Source organism: Vombatus ursinus, unplaced genomic scaffold, assembly GCF_900497805.2.
Source record: "Vombatus ursinus unplaced genomic scaffold, bare-nosed wombat genome assembly UNPS02014832.1, whole genome shotgun sequence".
In the NCBI taxonomy this organism is placed as follows: domain Eukaryota; kingdom Metazoa; phylum Chordata; class Mammalia; order Diprotodontia; family Vombatidae; genus Vombatus; species Vombatus ursinus.
Genome location: NW_020954610.1, coordinates 34975060 through 34981059, shown reverse-complemented (window position 1 = coordinate 34981059; position 6000 = coordinate 34975060). Strand labels below are relative to the sequence as shown.

The following is a 6000-nucleotide window of genomic DNA, read 5'->3' as shown; positions in this document are numbered from 1 at the left end:
ATCTATCTATCTATCTATCTATCTATCTATCTATCTATCTATCTATCTATATTAAATGGTAGTGTTCCAATAGGCAGAAATTTAAATAGCTATTGACTTCAATAGATACAAGTCATGTTTTTAAAAGGTAACTTTCCTTTTTTTGCCATCAGATATCAAAATTTTAAGAGATATTTAGAATTTATTATTTTCTTGCTGTGGCATGTCATTTTCATACTGTAACTCCAATTTATTCTACTCAAAGAGCATTACTTGAGCACCTTCTGTGTATAAGACACAGTGCTAGATGTTGAGAGAGATGCAAAATTTAGTTTCAACATTCATTTTTGTAAGATTTTGAGTTCCAAATGTTTTTCCCTCCCTTCTTTCCCTCCCCCTTTCACAAGACAGCAAGCAATCTGATATACATACACATGTATGATCATGTTAAAAATATCTCCACATTAGTCATGTTGTAAAAAAGAATCAGAACAAAAGGGAAAAACCATGAGAAAGAAAAAACAAAAAGCAAAAAAAAAGTGAAAATAGTATGCTTTGATCTGCATTCAGATTCCACAATTCTTTGGATGTGGATGTCATTTTCCATCATGAGCCTTTTTGAATTATCTTGGACCATTGGATTGCTGAGAAGAGCTAAGTCTATCATAGCTGATGATTGCACAGTGCATAGTGTTTTCCTGGTTCTGCTCATTTCACTCAGCATCAGTTCACATGTCTTTCCAGGTTTTTCTGAAATCTGCCTGCTCATCATTACTTTAGAATAATACTATTCCATTACATTCACATACAACAACTTGTTCAGTCATTGCCTAATTGATGGGCATCCCCACACTTTCCAATTCTTTGCTACCACAAAAAGAACTGCTATAAATATTTTTATACATGTGGTTTCTTTTCCCTTTTTTATGATCTCTTTGTGATATAGACCTAGTAGTGGTACTGCTGGATCAAAGTGTATGCACAATTTTATAGCTTTATGGACATAACTCCACATTTGCTTTCTAGACTGGTTGGATCAGTTCACAACTCCACCAACAATGCATTAGTGTTCCATTTTTCCCATATCTTCTCCAACATTTATCATTTTTTTCTTTATATTAGCCAATCTGATAGGTGTAAAGTGGTACCTCAAAGTTGTTTTAATTTTCATTTCTTTAATCAATAGTGATTTAGAGCATTTTTTTCTATGATTATAAATAGCTTTAATTTCTTTGTCTGAAAACTGCCTCTTGGTATCCTTTGACCATTTATCAATTGGGGAATGACTTTTTTTTTTTTATAAATTTGATTTAGTTCTCTCTATATATATGAGAACTGAGGCTTTAATCAGAAATGCTGACTATAAAAATTGTTTCACAGCTTTCTGCTTCCCTTCTAATCTTGGTTGCATTGGTTATGCTTGTGCAAAATCTTTTAAATTTGATATAATCAAAATTATCCATTTTGCATTTCATAATATTCTCTATCTCTTGTTTGATCATAAATTCTTCTTTTCTTCATAGATCTGACAAGTAAACTATTCCTTGCTCACCTAATTTGCTTATGATATCAACCTTTATGTCTAAATCACGTATCCATTTTGACCTTATTTTGGCCTACAGGGTAAGATGTTGGTTGATGCCTACTTGCTGCCATACTGTTTTCCACTTTTCCCACCAGTTTTTGTCAAACAATGAATTCTTATCCCAGAAGCTAGAGTCTTTGAGTTTATCAAACATTAGGTTACTATAGTCATTTACTACTGTGTCTTATGTACCTAATCTATTTCACTGATCCAAAACTCTATTTCTTAGTATCAAATGGTTTGAATGATTGCCACTTTATAATATAGTTTTAGATTTGATACAGCAAGGCCACCTTCCTTTGAATTTTTTTTTATTAATTCCCTTGATATTTTGGACCTTTTGTTATTCCACATGAATTTTGTTATTTTTTTTTTAGTTCTATAAAATGATTTTTTTGGTTGTTTGCTTGGTAAGGCACTAAATAAATAAATTAATTTAGGTAGAATTGTCATTTTTATTATATTAGCTCGGCCTACTCATGAGCAATTGATATTTTTCCTATCATTTAGATATGACTCTATTTGTGTACAAAGCATTTTGTAATTGTGCTCATATAGTTCCTGGGTTTGTCTTAGCAGTTAGACACCCAAATATTTTATATTGTTTACAGTTACTTTAAATGGAATTTCTCTTTCCAGCTCTTGCTGCTGGGCTTTGTTAGTAATGTATACAAATGTCATTGATTTGTGTGGGCACATTTTATATGCTAGCACTTTGTTTAACTTGTTAATTATTTCAAGTAGTTTTTAGTTGATGCTCTAGGATTCTCCAAGTATACCATCCTATCATCTGCAAAGAGTGATAGTTTTATTTCCTCATTACCTATTCTAATTCCTTCAATTTCTTTTTCTTCTCTTTTTGCTAAAGCTAACAATTCTACTACAATATTGAATAACAGTCGTGATAATGGACATCCTTGTTTCACCCCTGATCTTATTGAAAATGTTTCTAGCTTATCCCCATTACATATCATGCTTGCTGATGGTTTTAGATAGATGCTACTTACCATTTTAAAGAAAATTCCATTGATTCCTTTTTCAGTATCTATTGAGATAATTCTATGATTTCTGTTAATTTTGTTCTTGATATAGTCAATTATGTTCATAGTTTTACTAATATTGAACCAGCCCTGTATTCCTGGTATAACTCCCACCCAGTCATAGTGTGTTATCCTTGAGATAAGTTGCTGTAATCCCTTTGCTAATATTTAATTTAATTTTTTGCATGTATATTCATTAGGGAAATTGGTCCATAATTTTCTTTCTCTGGTTTTGCTCTTCCTAGTTTAAGTATCAGCACCACATTTATGTCATTAACAGAATTTGGTAAGACTCCTTTGCCTATTTTCCCAAAGAGTTTATATTAGTATTGAAATTACTTGTTCTTTAAATGTTTGGTAGAATTCACTTGTAAATCCATCTAGTCTTGGAGATTTTTTCTTAGGGAGTTCATTGATGCCTTGTTTAATTTCTTTGTCTAAAATGGAGTTATTTAAGTATTTTATTTCCTCTTCTTTAATCTGAGCAATTTATATTTTTGTAAATATTCATCCATTTCACTTAGATTGCCAGGTTTATTGGCATACAGCTGAGTAAAAGAGCTCATAATTATTGTTTTAATTTCCTCTTCATTAGTGGTGAGTTCTCCCTTTTCATTTTTGATACTGGGAATTTGGTTCTCTTTTTTCTTTTTTTAAATCAAATTAACTGAAATTTTATCTATTTTGTTTTTTTTTTATAAAACTAGATCTTAGTTTCATTTATTAGTTCAGTAACTTTCATACTTTTAATTTTATTAATCTTTCCTTTGATTTTCAGAATGTCTAATTTGGTATTTACTTGGGGAGTCTTAATTTGTTCTTTTTCTAGCTTTTTTAGTTGCTTGCCCAATTCATTGATCTCCTCTTTCTCTATTTTATTTACGTAAGCATTTAGAGATATAAAATTTCCCCTAAGAATTGTTTTGGCTGCATCCCATTAGTTTTGGTATATTGTCTCATTATTGCCATTCTCTTTGATGAAATTATTGTTTCTATGATTTCTTCTTTGACTCACTCATTCTTTATTATAGATTATTTAGTTTACAATTAATTTTTAGTCTTTCCATGGCACTTTATTACATACAATTTTTATTGCCTCATGATCTAAAAAGGATGCATTTAATATTTCTGCCTTTCTGCATTTGATTGTGAGGTTTTTATCCCATAATACATGGTCAATTTTTGTGTAGGTGCCATGTATTACTGAGGAAATGGTATATTCCTTTGTATCTCCATTCAGTTTTCTCCAGAGGTCTCTCATATCTGACTTTTCTAAAATTCTATTCACCTCATTAACTTCTTTCTTGTTTGTTTTGTGGTTAGATTTATCTAGTTCTGAGAGGGGTTGAGGTTCCTGACTAGTATAGTTTTGCTGTCTATTTTTTTCCTATAACTTATTTAACTTCTCTAAGGATTTGGATGCTATACCACTTAGTGCATATACATTTACAATTGATAATTACTTCACATTCTATGGCATCTTTTAGGAAGATGCAGTTTTCTTCCTTATCTCTTTTAATTAAGTCTATATTTGCTTTTGTTTTATGTGGGATCAGGATTGCTATCCCTGCTCTTTTTTTTTTTTTTACTTCAGTTGAAGCATAATAGATTCTACTCAACTCCTTACCTTTACTCTGTGTATTTCTCTCTACTTCAGGTGTATTTCTTGTAAAAACCATATTGTGGGATTCTGGTTTTTGATCCACTTTGCTATCCACTTCCACTTTATGGAAGAGTCCATCACATTCATATCCACAGTTATGATTACTTATTTGTTTCTCTCCATCCTATATTTACCCCTATTTATACTTTTCTCTCTCCTTTCATCCTGTCCCTCCTCACCTGTCAGCCCCCCTTTTCTCTCCCCTTTCCCCTTCTACTTCCATATAGGGTAAGGTAAATTTCTACACCCAACTGAATGTGTGTTATTGCCCCTTTGAGCCAAATCTGATGAGTGTAAGGTTCAAACAATGCTCATGCCCTCCCTTCTTACCCTCTACTGTAATTGGTCTTTTGTGCCTCTTCACATGATATAATTTATCCTATTCTGCCTCTCTCTTTCCTCTTCTCCCAGTACAATTCTTTTTTCACCCCTTAATTATTTTTATAGATTATCACAAAGTCAACTTATACCCACCCCCTCTGTCTATGTATACTTTTAAATGCCCTAATAGAGATACAGTTCTCAAGAGTTAGAAGTACCATCTTCCATTGTAGGGATGTAAACAGTTGTGGTTTTTTCTTTCTTGTTTGTTTTTTTTTGTCTTGTGTTTGAAGATCAAATTTTCTGTTCAGCTTTGGTCTTTTCATCAGGAAAGTTTAAAAGTCCCCTATTTCATTGAATGTCCATCTCCTCCCCTGAAAGATTATGCTCAGTTTTGTTTGGTAATTCATTCTTGATGGTAATCTAAGCTCCTTTGCCTTCTGGAATATCATATTTCAAGCCCTCTAATGCTTTAATGCAAAAGCTGCTAATTCCTGTGTAAACCTGACTGTGGCTTCTTGATATTTGAATTGTTTCTGGCTGCTTATAGTATTTTTTTCTTGACCTGATAATCCTGGAATTTGGCTATAATATTCCTTGATGTTTTCATTTTGGGATCTCTTTCAGGATGTGATTGGGGGATTCTTTCTTTTTTTTTTTTCTTTTTTGGTGAGACAATTGGGGTTAAGTGACTTGCCCAAGGTCACACAGCTAGTAAGTGTCAAGTGTCTGAGTTTGGATTTGAACTCAGATCCTCCTGACTCTAAGACTGGAGCTCTATCCACTGCACCACCTAGCTGCCCCAGGGGGATTCTTTCAACAACTACTTTACCCTCTTGTTCTTGGATATTGGAGCAGTTTTTCCTTTCTTGAAAGATGTTGTACAGGATCCATTTTTGATCCTTGATTTCAGGTAGTCCAATAATTCTTAAATTATCTCTCCTGGATCTATTTTCCAGGTCAGTTGCTTTGCCAATGTGGTATTTTACATTTTCTTCTATTTTTTCATTCTTTTGGTTTTGTTTGACTGATTCTTCATGTCTCATGGAGTCATTAGCTTCCACTTGTCCAATTCTAATTTTTAAGAAGTTTTTTTTACAGTTAGCTTTTGTACCTCTTTGTCCATTTGGCCAGTTCTACTTTTAAAGGAATTATTTTCTTTGGCAGATTTTTTTTTTTCCATTTGGCCAATTCTATTTTTAAGGATTTGTTTTGTTTTGTTTTGTTTTTAGTCAATTTTTGTGCTTCCTTTTTCAAGCTGTTGTCTCTTTTTTCCATAATTCTCCTGTACAACTCTCATTTGTTTTCTCAATTTTCCTTCTACCTCTCTTACTTGATTTTTTAAATCCTTTTGGTGGTTTTCCAAGAGGACTTCTTGTTCTTGAGACCAATTCATATTCACCTTTGAGGCT

At 32.4% G+C, this 6000-nt stretch overlaps 1 protein-coding gene across 2 annotated transcripts in view; it reads left to right on the top strand.

Moving 5' to 3' along the window:
• SYK (spleen associated tyrosine kinase) overlaps positions 1-6000 on the top strand; it is a 101578-nt gene that overhangs the window by 2001 nt on the left and 93577 nt on the right. The window lies entirely within an intron of this gene.